Raw genomic sequence first — 20,878 nt, 5'->3', positions numbered from 1 at the left:
AAAAGGATGGGAAAATATATATCATGCAAATATTAAATTAAAAAGTAGGAGTCACTCTGTTAATAGCAGCTCAAGTAGAATTCGGAAGGAAGGAAATTAGCAAGGACAAAGGAACATTACACAATGATAAAAGGATCAATCCACCATGAAGACTTAGGGACCCTAAATATGTACGCATCAACAACACAGTTCCAAAATACATAAAGCAACAACTGAGAGAGCTGAAAGAAAAGTGCACATGGAATAAGAATGGCTGTTATTTGGATTTTTATTATTAATTGAGAATAATGAAGTAGTAATAAATTGCAAAGTCTCCTATGGCCATGGAAGGTTTAACAAGACTTCAGCTTTCTCATCTGCAGAACTAGACCAGCAATTATGATTTGTACTAGACACAAAATGGCACATGCCTAAACCCATGTATTGCCCAACTCTTCCCACAGTCATACCTGATATTGTGAATTTATACCTTTCACTTATTTGTCGAGTATTTTTGAAGCACCTGTTTTGTGTTGGTGGTGATGCAGTGGTGCCAAAGGACGTGAAATGAGTGCTATGAAAACAGATAGCAGGAGGTACAGAAGAAAGAAGTAAAGAGGATCCTACAAATTACCATAAAAGAGAAATCTCTGAGGACAAGAAGGCCTTAACAACCTGGGGGGTAGAAGAAATACTTACCTGGGACAGAGAAATGTAATTGTGGATGAAGAAAACAGATAGAGGGTGAGCTTTTGAGCTCTGTTCTTTTCTGTACCCCACGTGACCTAGAGTAGTTCCCAGTTCCATTACTCCTATGGGAGAGCTAGCAGCATCAGCCGTCCAAATCACTTAGTGCTGGTGTTGAAGTGTAGTAACATCAGGTCAACCTGATTCAGGTGAGGATCTGATTGACAAAGTTGTCTGCAGGGCAACCAGCATTCCCATCTCCTCCTCCTCCATATGCTCAGAGCTAGCAGATTAAATCAAAGGAGGTTATCAACTCAGAGTGTGCTATCTTAATGGGTTTAAGGGAAAGTCCATAAAGGACATGATCACTGAATAAGATGAGATCTAAAATGAGTGCTGGGTACTTGAAGCTCTTTCTCCATGAGTCCATATTCCTTCCTCCTTAACCTCAACAAGGGAGATACAGGCTAGGACTTAGACTAAACCAGAGAGGACATATGCTGAGACATGTCACCTGAAAGATTGACTGATGTCACCAGAGGAACATGAGCTCATGGGAGAAAGTAACTAGACACTGGAGGATTACAGCTAACATAAAGGGATTACAGCTAACATAAAAGAAAACTCTTCCACACCAAAAAGAAATAACAAAACAAGAAGAACAAAAGTTTAAACAAAACATAATCCTTACCCTTAAAGAGAAGAGGAAAGATATTGGTAAGAAAAAGTGATTACAAGAAGTCAAAAAGATGAACATGACAATATTACTTATCTTTAAAACATCATTCTCTTTGAAAGCAAGTATATTTCTATGAATGCAGACTTAGGAAATAATGAAATATAAAGGAAAAGAATAAGCTTAAAATTGGTAATTTCAGTAAGATATTTATTCTATATTATTATTTACACTATTCTGACCCACTGGAACTTCCATAAAATTAATTTTAAGTGAAAAGTAAATAAATAAAATGCAAGGGTAAATATCAAGCATGTAAAGCTTCAAAGGTTGCCACATAAAGACCCTTTTAAAAAACACTCTGTGAAGCAGTATCTCAATAAGATGAGAAAGAAATCTAGAAAGGTGCTACAAGAGATATGGGAGCTTAAAGGAATCAAGTAACTTTAAAAATCTATTGTCTAAGAAAGTAAAGATCAAAACATTAAAAACTAAAACAAACAAATTCACAAAAAAAGTAACAGGACATCCATAACAATCCAGAGCTTAGGTTCTAGATGATAACATCTTGGAAGAGGGATTGATAGAGACACCAAAGAAGATGACAAAGTGCTTCTGTGCTTGTTGCACTTGGGGAAAGAGATGATATGGATAGATTAATGGACACATTTGAGAAATTCAATTTTTTAATATTCATAAGTGTAAGTCTTAAGTAGTTAGGCAGAAACGTGAGAATGACAAAAATAGAATGTATAACTTTCGAACTAGAAGAACGAAATTTGATCTATCCAATGGAAGTTTCCAGAGCAGGAGAAAAAAATACAGTAAATGTAAAATATGAAGTAAGGTCATAGAAATAAACAGTAATATAATAATTAAAGTAAACATAAATGAGTTAAACTCATTCTGAAAACACAGAGAATCTCAGAATGGATTTAAAAGTAAAATCCAGTAACACACTGTCTATAAAAGACATACTTTTATAAAAAGAACATAGAAAAGTTGAAAAACAAAGGATGTGAAAAGAGACACCCAGCAAATATGAAAGGTAACAACTTTAGTATGTGACGATAGAATTCAAGACAAATATAAATCATAGAGAATGACAAAGAAACATTATATTGGTAAAAGAAACAATATATTATGGGAGGTGTGGAAATAGAGACAGGAAGTGTAGATAACTCGGGAAGTTTGCCTCTAAATCCTCCTTACGGGAGGATTGGGTGGTAGCTGGAGGGGGAAATAGGAGCATATTTTTAGTATGTAATGGTAGATGCTTCTTGAGAAGTTGACAGGACCAAACATTGGAGGAGAGATCATATTTCCACAGTAAAAGGAAAGGAAGAGGAAAAGACAGTGTGTGCAGAGGTGAGCCTACAGATTTAGTGGTAGAAGAATGTGGTCTTCTGTTTTGTTGAGCCTGGGTGGGCTTATTACCTGAAAACTAGGTTCCCCTTTTGGTGGTGTCAAGCCAAAAGACACAACAAAGCCAAAGAGCGGGAGAAGGAAGGATTTATTATCTGCAGCAAGAAAGGAGAACCCCAGGGATCTTTCCCAAAGCAGTGTCTCCCCTAACAGCAAAATTGGGAAGTTTTAAGCTCAGGGTACATGCATATTCATGAAGGGGTTTAAGCAGAGGAGAATTCAGCACGGAACTGGGGCAAAGGTCAACAGAGTCCAAGGCTTAGATGATTGAAGTCATGAAGGTCAACTTCATAATTCCACCCTCCACTTGGCTGAGGGCCTTAGTTCCTGCACAACTCAAAAATATGTTATTATGTATATCCGTTGAGGAGGAACTAGGACTCTGTTTCATCGCTGAACTATTGCTTCTTGACTGTTTTTTCTTTGTTCCTGCATTCCCTTGCTTCCCTGAAGATCATTGATCACTGAGACCGTTTCAAGGGCAAGTCTCGTGGCCAGGCTTCGATCACAAAATGGCTTGGACCAAAAATGGCTTTTTTTATGTCGAGAAAGCCATTGCTTGGTTCTCTTTCTCCGGGGACAACCCCATCCTATCAGCTTACAGGCTTTCACATACCTTTCAGCCCGGCATTTAGTCTGCAGTCAGATGAACCCTGTGTGCCATCCCCCATACATCTATGATGTTCAAAGATGAACTCCAGGAGTCTAAATGACTATTACCTTGAACAAGAAGCAAAAGAAAGAAAGAAACATTTTACATTCTGCAACTAAAATGCTTATCACATCTCAATAAGCTCACAAAGCTTGCTTTTTTCTCTCCTATTGACGTATATATTTTCCCCATTACTCTGGTCTCTCTGCTAGGTTTAAAGATTGAAAAACGGATTGTTTAAAATGCAGGCTAAGTCAAGAAGTATAAAATATAAAACCCAGATTTCCAATCCAGTTTTCAAATCCCAGAGGTGTTGCCAAGCTTTGAAAGCTTGGATATACATGCGAACTAAGCCTTTGAAACTTCTGACGTTTGCCATCTCCGATGGAAACGTCTGTCTCAGAAATCTCCTTTATTACACTGAGAATGAAAATCATCCATTACAGTAAGTGGCCTGTTGTCTTTGTGAAATACACGAAGGAAATCTTGCCCAGTGAACCACAGTAATGGTGTGCCAGTGCGGAGGCACAAAAAACCAGAGACACAGAAGGCTTGGTCAGGCTTCCTTAGTCTAAAAAAAAAAAAAAAAAAAAAAAATGGAGATTTTTTTTTTTTTTCCTGGAAACAAAAAACCAGTGCAACGTGCTGTGCCTGGAGGAGAGAACAAAGGTTGCTATTTTTCCTTAATGAGGGCACTGCGTTCTGAAATTGAGCACAGCAGGTAGGAAGAGCGTGTGTAGATTTCCAAAGATATCTAAATGTTACCCGGGCATCTCCCTTATGAATGAACAGCACAAAATGTATGAACAATTTTCTTTATTTTTCAACCCCAAACAAGACATTCTAAGAAAAAGAACCCCCTCTTCCTGCCTCTCTCTGCCTTGATTTACTGTCAGGAAGGAGAGATTTGACTCTGATGGAAGTTGGGGGCTGGGAAAGGCCGACCTGCCTGTCCTGGTAACTTCTCACCTTCAATTAATTCCCAGCCTCGGGGAGTGCCTCTCTTGCTTCTCTCTTTGTTTTTATAATTGTCATTCTTGTTTGCTAAATGTATCCTTCTGTGCTCTTTACTGCAATACACTGCTTCAGGGTCATACTGGATTCCTCTATGCCAGGACATTTCACAAATAAATCATGGAGATGGAGAAGTTCTATTTCCCAATCTTGATATTATTTGATGCATTTATAATAGACCCTAAGAAAGGAGATTTTTTTAAAAGCATTGATCAAATATTCAAAGTATAACAAAAATTAGGCAACTAGGTAACATTTTTGAAAGGATGTTTGTGACAAGAAAACTTGATCTGCATGAATTAGAGATGAGACGGAAGAGAATGGAATTTGTCAAAGTAGGTACGGAGGAATTCAAGGAAGACGTGAGAGTCCCATTCACTGCTGGATGTAAGAAACCAGAGGCTGTACCCGAACAGTGCATCAACAGCCTGTATCGATAGCTGGTGAAAAACAAAGATGAATATTCAATGCCATGTCATGACTGGCAGTGTAAACGTGGGGCTCAGAGGAGTGATTCCAGATGTTAGATATTTAAGAAAAGATGCTTTCCTTTATTTATTTATGGCTAGATCCGCAGACAGATGATGAGTTTTGTGGGAGGGAAGAAGCATGTCAAGTGCTTCTCTGAAAGGAGTGGCGGAGAGGGGTTATAAACGGTAAACGAATGAAATCCTTAGTGGTTAGGCTAAGAGAACAAATCATTCCGTCGAGGAAGAACTTAAATAGAGGTTTCCAAGTTAGGATGGATTCATTTTGCCATCATCAGATGATATTAAATCATAAAAACATCTGTTTAGACAAGGGTGGAGTGGATAACAATGAAAATATGGAGACAGAAAAACAGGCGGATGAAGCAGGTACAAAGATCACCAAAGTGTAGGAATTAAAATGACTGGAGATTTCTAACACAGCCTGACAACTGCATTTTTGCGAAGGTCTACCGCTCCTATGGTAAGCTTCACTGTTCTCCCCTACCCCCAAAACGAGTAGGAGGGAAGTGTGAATGCCCAAGACATTCTTACAATCCCTGACAATTCTGTGACCTCTCTGTGCACAGATAGACTTCTTTTTCTCCATACTGCAGTGAGAAACTCCAGTCACGCTGAGTTTCTAACCTGCAGCTTACGTCCTCGGAATTGTGGAGTTCATATTCTAGGCTGGCTGTCTCTGACTGTGTGGGCATTCATTACGTCTATAAACCCATCTGGGGGAAGCGGGGTGACAGGGGAGATGTTTCAAATGGTGGCGCGCAGAGGCAAAGCTACAGGACAAGGGGTATTTGATCTCGAGGAGGACTCTTCAGCCTAATTTGGCCTCCTAAGTTACCCTATTTTCTTTTTTATCTGTGAGGATTCTCAGATGAGGTGGACAGATGGTATATTGGGAAACAGGCTGAAAGGAATGGGAAAAAAAGTGGGTGGTACTTCAGTAGAAGGTGAAAAAGATGAGAGACTAAAGTGGACCAGATTCCCAGTCTCCTAGATATCATATGAGCAGCATCTGTTTGTTTTCAAATCAATTTCTTTCTTATTTCTTCCTCAATAAGACTTTGTAGACTGCTTTCGCTTTAGTGTTTAAGTGGAAAAAAAAAGAGCACCTGGGTTATCTAGTGCCTCACCTTAATGAAAAAAGATTGCCTTTAATATTTCCTGTGTGTTAACTGACTGCCTTTGCTCTTGTTGTGATGAAAACAGATTATCCAAAGGACCATTCCACTGAAGGCGGATACCATTGGACTGACTGTCCATTTGGATAATTCAGCCTCTCAGTTTGCCTCCAACAGAGGTTAAAACACTCAAAACAGAAGGAAAAATGGTAGTGGGGGTGGTGTGACAATTGTAGCTCCCATCCAGTGGTTAAAATTTCTCATAACGCTATCACCGGAAACTTGTTTACTAGGTTTATGACAGTAATATCAAGATTTATCTTAAGGCTGAAAAATTACAATAATTTCTCTTCTTCTTTCCCAGGAAGTCAGCTAGGTAAACACTGTCATCTGCAAAGCAGATGTAACCTTCTGAAGGAGGGAAAAGCTATAGAGATGAGTATAGGACAAAGGGGCAGGCACCAGGAGAGGATGGGGCTGCCAGTTCAGCAGAGGGACCGCTCTCTCATGCCTCCCACTCAGGATGCCTCACAAGCTTGCCTTTGGTATCCTACTGGAACATGGTGCAATTACTCTGACTATGACCCTGCAAAATGGCTTAAAGGACTATCTTCGCAATACCACCCATCAATTGCATGATGCCAGAAACTACGTAGAAATCTCTCCAGTAGGTGGTCTTGTTCAGAACTGAGTTACTTTTCCAGGATTAGTTTACTCTCTGTATTCGTTTCCCAGGGCTGCTGTAACAAGGTACCACACGCTGGGTGGCTTAAACAACAGAGCTGTATTGTCTCACAGTCCTGACATCTCGAAGTCCAAGAGCAAGGTGTCAGCAGGGTTGGTTCCTCCCGAGAGCTGTCGGGGAGAACCCGTTCCATGCCTCTCCCCAAGCTTCTGGCAATCTTTGGCATTCTTTGGCTTGTAGGTGCAGCCCTCCAATTTCCGCCTTCACCTTCACTTGGCATTCTCCCTGTGTGCATGTCTCTGTATTCAAATTTCCCCTTTTTATAAGGAAACCTGTCATATTGGATTAGGATCCACACTATTGATCTCATTTTAACTTGATTAACTCTGTAAATACCCTAATTCCAAGGAAGGTCACGTTCTGATGTCCTGGGGGTTAGGATTCCCATGTGTCTTCTTTGGAGGACACAGTTCCATCCATGACACCACCTCAGTTAGCTGGGGATAATTCAGCTGTTTGTTTTTTTTTTCAGCCATCCTTAAATAGTAATAACCACTTGCCCCTGAAAATGAGAATACCCACCGAGAATTCGAATGTAAAGCTGGCTCTCAAACGACTGGTTCCAAATCCTTCCAGAGCTGAGCTGTGCCTCTTCTGGACCTAGGGAGCAAAGGTGAAAATGATTGGCATTAATCCCATGCCTCCTTTGCAGGTGGCTACCAGGGCTCCCTCCTTTCCAGTGCCTTGCCTCTGCTGACAATCAGAGGCGTCACGAGGGGCTGATGGTGGTAAACGTGTGTAGTATCAGCCATGGGAGACCTACCTCTCCCACCAACAATGCCACCTCCACTGTTAATAGTTGTTCACCGCCCTTTCTCTTGAGGTTGGAAAGGACCTCAATATTGGTACCTTGATGGTATCAGCTCTTGGAGATGTTAAAAAATAATCCCGTACCTTCAGCTTGTTAACGCCTCTACTAAGAATATTGAGAAAACTTCCCAGGATTGGGGGTGGGGATAGTTGAGGACATCATTTAATGTGTCTCTTCACCTGGTATTACTAAGGTAATGCAATACACCTCATGAGGCTCTTGAAAGCACAGCCATGACAAGTAGCCAGATAAGCTATATCTGGCTTGGACTTACAGGGAAGGAAGATGACATCACGGAGTTTCAAAGATGATTGCACGATGGCACGATGATAAAGTGGTGTGACAACACAAAGTAACTATCTAGGCATCAGATGAGTCATCCCCTCATTACTGCACATAATTCTCCTCCTGTACTTGGGCCTCCTCGCTCAGTAACCAGAATGCTAACAAATTTGAAACAAGCGTGAAGACCTTTCCACGTGAGTGCCTGTGTATCACATTCTTATCTGTGTCCCAAGGCCAATGATTGCGGCTTTTCCTTTAGCTCTTGACCTACCAATGCTCAGCCCCACAAACACTGAAAACACCACTGTGGAGACTTTGCATCCAGCAATTCAGGGATTTGGGAAACGGGAAATCAAGATGGAAACCTCAGAATGCTGGAGGGATTAGCTATGGGGTCACAAATACTGATTCTGGCGATCACTCGCCTTTGATAGTAATATATAATCTGAGTTCACCCAACCCAATGGCAATGAGGATGCTCTGCAGACGTTCAGAGAGCTGTGCGTGTGGGTTTTGGAAACCATAGTAATAAAAGTCAAACAGTCTTCTTTATCACTGTGGGAAGAAAGAGATATTTCTTGAGAAAAATGGCAGTTTTCCACTTCAATTATTCTTTTCATGAGTCAGATGGCTATATCATGTGGGTTTTTAAAAAATATAGAGAAAGGTAGTAAAAAATAATATTACCAAGAGAAGAAAGCATGTTTCAGCTTCATCTTTTAAAACCTGTATTGCAACTCGTACATTTTGTTTTTCTTGTAAATACAAGGCCATTATTTCTAGCAAAAGAAAAAGAATGCTATTTGTGCTGAGATTCAAAGGAAGTAAGAAGGACTGCATTGCATTGTCATTCAGTGAAAACTGGCTGCTTCTCTTGATTGACATCAAGAATTTTTCCTACAGTCTGTTACAAAGTCACCTGAAGTAAGTAAAATAGATAAGCCAGGTTCTCAAGGTGAAGAGCCGAAGGTTGAGAGTTGAGTCTGTATACTGCTGCTGTGCCATCTATTTTCACGGTACTTAGAACAGATTCAGCAGGTACAAAAAAACATACTTCTGTCTCAGTGATAAATGAAGCAGAATCAGTCATGCAAGGAAATAAAAGATAAAAGAGAGAATACAGGAGAGATGCTGGGGAACCAGAGTTTTGAAGCACGTTCATTCTGATACTTCCCCGAGGCTGCTGAAAACTCCCTGTCGCCCAGGTCACCTCTGAACACAGAGGCTGAACGATAGTTACCGAGATGTCCTGCTTTGGGAAAGGAGCTATAGTAGCTTTATTCTTCGTTCCAGTCACAGGAGAGAAGGAGGGATCACAGGGAAGCCCACGTGGTGAGCAAGTGATACAGAAAGGCTGCACATGGCAGAGCGAGATCCTGCCATCGCTTATTATTGGCAAGAGGAAGAGTGGCTAGAAGTGGCCCTTCTCTCAGAAAAGTGCTGGCCATCTGGTGTGGTGACTGAAACTCAGAAACCCTGAGAGGCAGGTCAAGTTCCATTACTACCAGTCGTGTGATCTTGGGCAGGTCACAGCTGGTTTTGAGTCTCAGTTTCCTTCTCTAATTCATTACACTTTATTGGTGAGACTCACTAATGAGGATTTGCAGGGACACACACACACACACACACACACACACACACACACACACACACAACAGTAGCAACAGGAGCGGAGACCACCTCATTGTTAGCTGGGTTAGTGCCTGTATCCCGTAGTAATCTGGACTGCAGCATGTTGCTTAAGGCCAGTTAAATTTAATGGGTCTTCTCCCCTGCTCGAAGATCAGTTCTTACTGTCATTCATTCCCTGGGGACCAGAACATGCAGGGTTTACACGTGAAAAAGAAAATTAAACTAGAGAAATGGCCAGCCTACTTCCCAAATCCAGAACTGGGCAAGCTTGCCCCACGAGGTTAGATGACAAAGTCCAGAGGTAGCATTCCTCTAATGCAAGTTATCTTTTAAAACATGTTTCCCCTGATCACCAGTAAGCATGGCCCGGTCAGTATGGAATTTGGAGGTGATGGAGACGGGAGATGGAAGGGGCAGGAGATTTCCCATACATTCGTATACACCTACCTACTTATCTGAAAGGACTGTGGTTGTAATAAGATCCAATGGTAAGGTGAAATGCCTTTGTAAACTGTAAAGTACTATAGAACTATCATGGGTTATTATTGTTGTTGCTGTGAGGGGCAAGAGAGAGATTTTGCTAATGAACCACCATGACAGAAACATGCCTTGACATATCACTGAGTCTCCCACTTTGGGGAATGGTAATCCAGTCTTAGTGGTGAACCTCTAGAAAAGGTTGGGTTTTCAATTCTATTGAGCAAACTAAAAGTAAGAGGTGATTACTTGAAAGCCCAGCTCCACACAATGACATTGACAGTGATATTAACTTTGACATGTAAAATTAGAGTTCTGGGACCAGGGACCTGCCCCTGAAGGGGCCTTTAAAGGAGGCTGAGGCCATATACTGATAGACAACCACGGTCTGCAGAGAAATGGAAGTGATTGGTTCCTTGGATACTTTACTCTGCGGAGCAATTCTAATTTACTATTCAAATGTAAGGGTATTGAAATTTAACATTTGAATATGACATTCCCTATTATTCCCTTGGCTTTCTCTTTTCTTTGTTATCAGAAAGACTTCAGGAATTAGAGCCAATCCAAATGTTGAACCACATAGAAGTGGGTAAATGTGCTATGTCACATCCATACATTGGGATACCATGCAACCGGATAGGAGGTGATTGTGTTATAAGAGCGTAAGTGAGAAACACAACTTACAACACAGGGGGTAGGCTTTCATTTAATTTTAGTAAGACAAACAAAACCCACAGCTAGATGGGAAAAAAAGCTAAAAGTATATACATACACACAAATGTTAACAGTAGTTACTTACGGATATGAAATATTTATTTTATTTTCATTTTTCTCCATATTCCATATTTTCTATAAAGAATATATAGAATCACTTTATTATCAAAAAGAAATAACCATTACCTTACAAATAATACAGTTTTAAAAAGACATAAATCTGGTTGTACTCATGAAAACGTAACTTCAATTCTAAAGTGAATCTTGGCAAATGTGGCACCTCAAACCATCACACTTCTCAGATCAATTCATACTAACCTGAAAAACACATCGTCCACACACAAGTAGCCCTACAACTTGGGGCCTGATGGCTGGGTCTGAAGAGTGGCAATGAGGAGTGAGGTAACTTCTGGAGAGGCTGGGAGAAGCCTGACCTGAAAGCCTCTAGCATGACTCCAGGGAGAGCCAGTGGGGTTCTCAAGTAGGATTCTCCCTTGTGCTCTGAAAGAGCTCAGAGTATGCCACTCTACAGTACGCCACTCTGGCACAAGGGTTATTTTGAGCTGAAGGCAACTGAGAAAAAGCAGATACACGATGGGCTGTCAGTCCCTGCCCTCTTTGTTCCATCTGCCTGAAATCAGAACATAAATTCCCCTTGCGAAAGTGTCCCCTGAAACTTCCCACACTAGGAAGGGGATAAAAACCTTATCACTGGAGACAGAATGACATTGAGAAAGAATCTGCCCAAACCTTTCCAACTAGCCCTTATCTTCCACGAGTTGCCCCATATATCCGCCTTCCCACAATTTGCCAGCCCCAGAAGCTCAAAGCCCTTTTCTGTTGTCTTGTCATTTATCTACAAATAGATTGTTCTTTGCTAAGATGCTATATAAGCCCCAGTTCTAGCTGCCCCTTTGAGATGCTCATCATTGAGCTCTCCCACCTGTATGTATGATGCACGCGTTGATAAACTTCTATTTGTTTTTATCTCCCGGTAATCTGTCTTTTGTCAGTCTGATTTGCAAGGTCCCATCAGAGAACCTAAGACAGTTAGAGGGGAATAGTTTTTCCTCGAATACAGTGCCAAGATTCAGACATCCTTTGTGGAAACAATGCTTTCTTTCACATAACAGCAAGTCCAGAAATAGGGAGAGCCACGTGACTGGTTGATTTGGTCAAGAACCCAGTCATTCCACCTCTGAGCTCAGCCATCCTGTGCTGGAGGCAAGCTGACTGCCACAGCTCCAGCCACCATACCCAGACATGACTCAGTCAGGAGAACAGGTACTGTCTGACCCTGTGGCTCGCTAAGAGTGAGGAAGACTCTCAGAGCCCCTCCACCAGGCTTCCTCCCTTGCCTATTGGCCAGATTGGGTCACTGGAAAGGAGACTGGGATCACCCTCAGACCAATCAGACCCCCTTGGGGACAAGCAGCTTGCCCTAAGGCATCACGTGGCTACACGGGAGATTGCAGGATGCCTCACAAAACCAGTGTTCATTAGGAAGGACGGAAGGGTAATTGATTCTAGGTGGACCACGAAAGTGTCTCCCACGCCCCACTCAATCTGAACTATCTGGATTCTCATGGTGGGTGGGAAACTGTAAGTTTGAGGCTGAGGAGCTGGGGACTCAAGCTCCAAAGATGGATGGGAACCTGGCACTACTTATTTTACATGAAAAACTTACACATGTAATATATTTCTATTGTTAATGATTCACACAACACAGAAGAATGCAGAATAAGGCACAAAAATACCTGTGCAGGAGGTATTTCACTTGCCCCTCCAGTCCCACTCTCTATCCTTTTTCACCTGATCTCTGCTCTGTATGGGCTCTATACATAAACGGTAGTTTTTAAAGTATTTAAGCGTACTTGAAAACTATTTTCAAAAGTCATTTAAGCATTTTCCTTACAATCTTGTCCAACTTAATTAGCCTAGTAAATGGTAGATAGTGCAAATCAATCAAAAATAAACTTCAGGCTATCCCTTGTCAAATTATCTAAAATTATGAATTAATTAAATATCACATCGCTAATTTTTTCAGGTAGTAGAATAAGCTACCATAATTAGAAATCCCAGAGATTTTCTAAACATATGAAAACTCTTACAAACATTTAGAACAAACGTATGGACACCAAGGGGGGAAGCGGCGGGGGTGGTGGGGTGGTGGGGTGATGAATTGGGAGATTGGGATTGACATGTATACACGAATATGTATAAAATGGATAACTAATAAGAACCTGCTGTATAAACAAAGAAATAAAATAAAATTCAAAAAAAAGAATATATTGTGTAGAACAGGGAATTATAGCCATTTTCTTATAATAACTTCTAATGGAGTATAATCTGTAAAAATGCTGAATCACTACGCTGTACACCTAAAACTATTATAGTATTGTAAATCAACTACATTTCAATTTAAAAAAAAAGATCAAAAAGTGGGTTGCTAGTGAAATAATAAATAAATTTAAAAAAATAAAAGCCTTACTGCTAGAAAACCCCAAACATTTCAATAGTAACAGACAGCACTGACAAATGACTTACTCCTGATATCATTATTCCACCAAAGTCATTACTCAAAATAAAATGACAAGTAACCCTTTAGCAGCAGTTAGTGTCCTAGGATGACAAGGAAGAGCCTAATGAATTACCTATAGTGGCAGATGGAGGCTCATTGGCCTCCTGCTACCCGTAGCTGGGACTTGATTCCTCCTACAGTCTCTGTTTCCTCCTCTGACCACACAATGCACGCAGACTCAAGCCAACCCTATTCTTGCTCAGTTTTAAGGGACATTTAAGAAGACCCTGACCAAAGAATAGAGGCTCATGCTTAAGTCAGCTTTAAGGCTATTTTTGCTGTGACTTGTTCCTTATGATGAATTTAAGGTCCAGTTTTAACTACCAAAACTCCTGACAAAGTACCTTGGACTCTGAGGATGAGGATCTGGCCTAACTCTGCAGGCTCTTAGGTCCAGAGCCTTGACCCTGAACCCTGGTGCTCGTGTCTGAGCCCCATGGCCTTTGCTACAGCCCCTTGGTGCCAACTGCCCGACTGCTCTTTACCTACCACCAGACTGCCTTCTTGTGCTCGCTCACATCCCAGGACATCCTCCCGATGCAGGTTGACCTGTGTCCTAAACATTCATCTTCTGTCTTCTTCTGGGACCTCCCCAGATCCTGCACTCCATCTACTCGAACAGGAGCATCTAGATTCCAGAATCAAGCCTTCCTTCAGTTGCTCTGTGGGCTACCACCTCAGCCTCAGGACCAGCAGATCCTGAAGACCTTCACTGATAATGTCAATCCTTTCTTAACAATGAGGCAGAATTGTTTCTACACCTGGAACCTCTATCACTTTCTGTGAGCCTCTATTATAAGATTTTAACAAATGTCATTATAATCATTTACCCAGCTGAACCTTAAATGTAGGCATTGCGTTCTATTCTACCTTATGTTCCAAGTGCCTAGGCATACTTCTGAACCTTCATAGATACTCAGTATCTATGCGTGTAATAGTAAAGGTGAGGTATAATAATGCCTCAACATTTTTCTCTATTTAATAGTATATTTACCATCTCCAGTTACCCAGAAGAACTACAGATCACTTCTGTGATTGGTAATCTCACATGATAAAAATTTTCTCCCTCTCCTAAGCACCATGGTGTCCAGGGAAAAGAAACAAGACCACTATTTCACTCCATCTAAATCTGTCTTGAATACCTGTAATGATGCCAACATTCTTCAGACCACAGTAGTAGGGAATTCAAGGCCAATGCTGCATTCTTCCAACCTACTTCAGTGCATGTGTGTTTGATATTTTTCTCTTGAGCATTCAGCCATTTTAACAATTAATTCTGGCATATGGGATATCATAGTGATGACATTAAAGCATTTATGCTAAAATGTCAACAACCCTTGTAAATGATAGAAATGTGTGGTACAAAGGTGAAGATCACAGGAACGTATGATATAAAGGTTAGGACCACGGAAATGAGCCACACCTGTGATTAACATTAAGCTAATATGGGTTAACCTCCGTAAGACTCAGGCATGTCTTCTTCAGATGGGGACAGGATTAAAGGAAGTAATGCATTTAAAGTGCCAAGCATAGTGCTAGACCAAGCACATAGAAAATGCTTTTTTAAAAAATTAAAGCTATTGCTTACTGTTAGTAGCTATTATAAGCTTTTAGAAGCAGTGAAGTTTCTTTTCTTCTTGTCTTGGCATTTAAAATTCACAACTGTTACTGAGCACCTTACCAAATGTGAAACACTAAGCAGAACACCTTGGAGAATACGAAGCTGTGAAATGCACGGTGTCTGCCTGCTTGAGTTGATAATCCAAGGGGGGGGTAGTACATGGTTGAAGAACTACACATGAGGATGGTAAATAGGAGGTGCCCCCGAAAGCCACCAACCAGCTGCTCGGGGAGTTTAGCAGATGGAGGGAGAGGACACACATGTCTCAGAGAGAAAGGGCACTGTGTGCTCCGTGCAACGATACGCACATAAAAGGAGTCCCATAAGTGGCTGCTCTTTGCCCAACATCAGGAATGTTCTCGACTGGGGAAAAGTAGCTGCTCTGAAAAAAAGTGCCAATCTGAGTAACTTGAAGGATTTTTTTTCTGCTTCTGCTACTTATGATTCTACCACAGAGATGTTTAATTGTACGGTATACTTCCAGAACGTGTGATGGCATCCTTGCGTGTCTGCCTAATAGGTACTCATTAATTCAGCCAAGCTAAACGAACTGTAAATGCAACTGACAAGTGCTATTATCCCACTTGCTATATTTTTTTATATTTTTCTTTTTATATCCAGCAGAAGAGAGTTTGAGGATCTCAAAACTCCTGACACTGTTCAGGGAGCCAAAGGGCCACAGATAATTAATGTGGACAGATGCTGAATCCATTTCTCTTTCACTTTTAATGTGCAGTAAAAGCCACTGGAATATCAGTCCAAAGGCTTGGATTCAACAGTCCTGATGTCCCTTAAAAGGCCTGGGATTTAATTATCCCATTCCTATATCCTCCCCTTCCTGACCTGCAGCTGGCAGTGAGAAAGCACCAGTATTGTAGAGGAGAGCTAGCTTTCTGTGCTCCTTGCCCTAGAGAGGAGTGAAGCTGCTGTACCCACATGGCTGAGTAGGGAGAGAGATGCCTTCTAGAAGTTTCTGCCCTTGGGGGTGACAATGACTATTTTAGTTGATGCCAAGATCATGAACTCTGTGCTGGGTTTATATAGAGTCAGAGTTTGTAAGTGACCATGTGACAAGTTTGGAGGACTCAGAGCCAGTCCCCCACCCATCTTAAAACACCAGGGCCCCCAATTACACCATTCGACATTTATTCCAGGTTCTGCATATCTTCACTTTGTAGTCCTCCCTTTAAACACCAGTGCCTCTGGGAAAATCAAAACATTGCTGCAGTATTGCTATGCGTTATCAGGTACTTATTTGTCAGTATCCCTCTAATCATTGCCATCATGTCGTCATGATCACAGCCATCATTTATTGAGTGGCTACTTTATCCCAGGCATGCCGTATCTGGGCTAGAAATGGTGAGTACACAGAGACTTTAACACAATTTTAAAATTATTTATAGCAGTTATGGATGGAGCAGACAATTCTAAATTATTTATTCAAATTCTTCAAGCCAAGCAAGTTGTTTTTCACTGGTCAATTTCTAAATATCCAATTCCGTAGACTAGCACAACATAATCTGTAATGAGGCTTGAGATGAACTTTGTGTTCTGTTTATCTGTAAATATGCCCATTATTCTGGGAATTCAGGAAGACTTCTGCCGTGGTTTGAATGTTTGTGACCCCCCCACACAAAAAAAAAACTCATGTGTTGAAATTCTAATGCCCGGGGTGATGGTCTTAGGAGTTCGGGCCTTTGGGAGATGATTAGGTCATTAGGGGTTGAGCCCTCAGGAACAGGATTAGTGCCCTTATAAAAGAGACCCCACAGAGCTCCCTAGGCCCTTCCACCATGTGAGGACACAGTGAGAAGTTGGCAGTCTGCAACCAGAGAGAGGGTTGTCACCCTGCCATGCTGGCACCCTGATCTCGGTCTTCCAGCTTGCAGAACAGTGAGAAATAAATGTTTGTAAATGTTTGCCGTTTATAATCCACCCAGTCTGTGGTATTTTGTTACCGCAGCCCAAAAGGACTAAGACAACTTCTAAGCAAGCAAGAACATTGCGCTACATGAATGTTTCTCTGCAGAGGAGCTGGGGAAACTGTTCGGGTTCCAAGCAACCTTCCTGATGCCGCCTGGCTCAGCACTCCACCTCGGCAGGGAAGAGTACACTGCCTTCCAGACTGCTGCAACCTCCACTCAGACTTGGTTGTCCGCGTGGCATACTTCTGGACGCCTGCCTGAGGCAGGGCCAGACTGGGAAAAGAAACGAAGGAGGATCATCCCACTTTCCCAGGGAAAGCAGGTATTGTGAATGGATGACTCTTCTATCATCTATCTGTCTATCTATCTTTACCAAGAGATATAGGCTGCGGTGCAATTTTCCCCTCTTGTCACAAATCCTTGTGCAGAGATCTTAATCGGAATGGTATTTTATACAGTCACAGTTGGACAGTCCAGGTTCATTTCAGGGCATCCACTGGTGCCATTGGCTCTCTAGACACTTAGGTCCCCATCTAAGCTGCTTCCCATGCGTACCAGAGTCTGCCTTTTCTGTGATTATACGATGATGCCTGAGTTACTCTGTGCTTAATAATGATTTACTTCTTGAAACCACCTGTGGCCACCAGCAAGGATTTGAAATTCAAATACACTCAGGAGAAATGTATACACTTAACCATCATAGAGCCTTCTCTTATTTAAAATTGCACTCCCTTCCAGTCCCCAGCACGCCTAGCTCCCTTCCCTGGTTTTCTTTCTTTTTTTTCCCAAAGCATGTATCACCAACTGATATACTATATATTTCATTTGTTTATTGGTTTGTTTTCTGTGCCCTCACCCCACTAGAAATAAGCTCTGAGAGTAAGAAAATTGTCTTGTGTTGACTCTTGTGTTGTCAGTTTACCATAATATCTGGCACATGATAGGTACTTCAAAAATAATTACTGAGGAAATAAGTAAACATTTTTCATAACCATTTGCTCTCTGAATACAAAAGTAGTATGAGATGGATGGGAATTTTTTAAAGTACAGAAAAACACGAAGAAAAAAATAAAACCACCACTCATAACACCACCAAATGTTAACATTGTGGTATAAGTATGTCCAGTGGTTTTTTTTTCCCCTCAATTTCTTGTGGACAAGATTAGAACTGCATTGCACATATCAGCTTGTACCCTGTTTGTCATGCGTGAGAACTTTCTCATATGACATTTTCTTCTACTGCACAGTATTTTTTTTATTGAAGTACAGTTTATTTATGATGTGTTAGCTTCAGGTGTACGGCAGAGTGATTCAGTTATACATATATTTTTTCAGATTATTTTCCATTATAGGTTGTTATAAGAAATTGAATATTGTTCCTGTGTTATGCAGTAAACCCTTGTTGGTTATGTATTTTATTTATAGTGGTGTATATTTGCTAATCCCATACTCCTAATTTATCTCATCCCTCCTCCCTTTCCCCTTTGGTAACCACAGATTTGTTTTCCATGTCTGTGAGTCTGTTTTGTTTTGTATACAGATTCACTTGCATTATTTTTTAGATTCCACATATAACTGATATCATATAGTATTTGTCTTTCTCTGTCTGACTTACTTCACTAAGTATATTCTGTAGATCCATCCATGTTGCTGCTGTATGTGTGTGTGTATATATATATATATATCACATCTTCTGTATCTACTCATCTGTTGGGGGACACTTAGCTTGCTTCTATGTCTTGGCTATTGTAAATAGTGCCACTACATGGTATTAATGGCTGCATGATATTGTATGGCATAGCCATACCATAATCTATTTAATTAATCACTTGTTGATTATTGTTTTATTATAGGAGACTGCTTTGAAAATCCCCTTTGCTGCCATGTATCTAATTCTACTTCTCTATAAGAGGCATGTGGGATGAATAAACTGAGATGATTTCTAATATTCTTACATAAGACTTGCCATAGACCATGTACTCTTCCTGGAGAGAGCTTACATATACACCATGAAGTAAGAGAATGTCTGCAAATCCCATGCTTAAAAGTTCCTCTTTGTTGAAAAAACTTTGCTTGTTCACTTGATTGCTTACTTTTAATTTTTGTAATAAAAGAGGGAGAAATCTTCCCTTGGATGTCCCAGATGAGATAAGAGACTCCCTCAATCTCTGTTTAGGGAAAAGCAATAGCCTCAGTAAAGGGATCAGATCATCTTCCTTCTGCCCCTTGCAGTGGGTGCTAAAGACTTGCAGAGAACCCACTGAGCCTCAGTCAACCTTGCCAAGGTCACGTCCATCACTAGGTGAGGCTATCTAGGGCTCAGGACCGCAAAGGTAAGACAGAGTCACACCTTGGGCCAAGGCCAAGGGCAATGGGGATGAACTCTACATTACTGGATATTGCTGGACATCCCATCTTATAGGGATGTAAAAGCTTCTAAGGGGGTCTACTCTTCTGGTGTCCTGCAATCTTCATTTGTTTCTATACAGAAAATGTGATCTTACCCAGAGAAGAAATTATCCCTAATTGTAGCAGCCCTCTAATGGGGTGGTTTCTAATTTTTCACGTTTATAAATAGTGCTGCTTGATTTTCTTTGTAATAGATTTTTGTGCACATCTATGATTGTTTTCTTAGGGTAGATTTCTGGAAGATGAATTAATAGGTAAAATGATATTGAGGGTTTTTTTTTTAACATCTTTATTTGATTAAAATTGCTTTACAATGGTGTGTTAGTTTCTGCTGTATCACCAAGTGAATCAGCCATACATACACATATATCCCCATATCCCCTCTCTCTTGCATCTCCCTCCCATCCTCCCATCCCACCCCTTAGGTGGTCACAAAGCACTGAGCTGATCTCCCTGTGCTATGCGGCTGCTTCGCACTAGCTATCTATTTTACATTTGGTAGTATATATATGTCAGTGCTACTCTGTCACTTCGTTCCAGCTTAGCCTTCCCCCTCCCCGTGTCCTCACGTCCATTCTCTACGTCTGTGTCTTTATTCCTTTCCTGCCCCTAGGTTCTTCAGAACCTTTTTGTTTTTTTAGATTCCACATATATGTGTTAGCATACAGTATCTGTTTTTCTCTTTCTGACTTACTTCACTCTGTATGACAGACTCTAGGTCTATCCACCTCATTACAAATAGCTCAATTTCATTTCTTTTTATGGCTGAGTAATATTCCATTGTATATATGTGCCACATCTTCTTTATCCATTCCTTTGTTGATGGACATTTAGGTTGCTTCCATGTCCTGGCTATTGTAAATAGTGCTGCAGTGAACATTGGGGTGGATGTACCTTTTCGAATTATGGTGTTCTCCGGAATGAAAGAAATATTTTAAAATTAGCTAAAAGCAAGGATTTAAGTCATGGAACTTTCAATGCTTTATAGATCACAAGGTTTAGTGTAACCTAATATAAAGTGCAATTTCACGTCTTTCAAATCCAATTTTCTTTTGGAGGCAGGTGTAAAAGCCCAAACTTACTTATTATTATGTTATTCCACCTTGATACAAAAAGTATTTAAGGCAGATTCAATAGATTGAGTACTGCGTAAACTAGAAATACATCATGAATAAAAATAAGGGCATGATTTGGAGTCACTATTTAGATTAATACAAAAATGGCACACCATCTGTCTGATAAACTTGCTGTAGGTAGACTCTTGGCTTTCTAGCACAGGACAAAAAAGGAAGATGGATGATAGATATATTGATTCAATGTGCATAAAAATAAGACAAATCAATTGCTTAGATGGCAATTAGGGAAAAAAATTTGTCCACTGGTCCCTTAAATGAAGAAAAAGGTGTTCCAAACACCATCAACATTTACCATTAAGGCCTAGAACACAACATATGCTCAATAAATGGGCATTATTAACATGACTTTTTTTTTTTAAGTGTTGCTTGTGGCTTCTGGTCTACAATGACATCTCTCCACCAGTGACAAAAATACCTATGAAGCAGGAGAAGACAAAAATTTCATATCAATGCTTAAAACTGAAATTGACATCTAATCTATTGCAAGTAACAAGAAAATATAT

Source organism: Pseudorca crassidens, chromosome 13 (genome assembly GCF_039906515.1).
Source record: "Pseudorca crassidens isolate mPseCra1 chromosome 13, mPseCra1.hap1, whole genome shotgun sequence".
Classification (NCBI taxonomy): Eukaryota; Metazoa; Chordata; class Mammalia; order Artiodactyla; family Delphinidae; genus Pseudorca; species Pseudorca crassidens.
The sequence above is the reverse complement of the archived record's forward strand: the minus strand, read 5'-3'. Positions refer to the sequence as shown.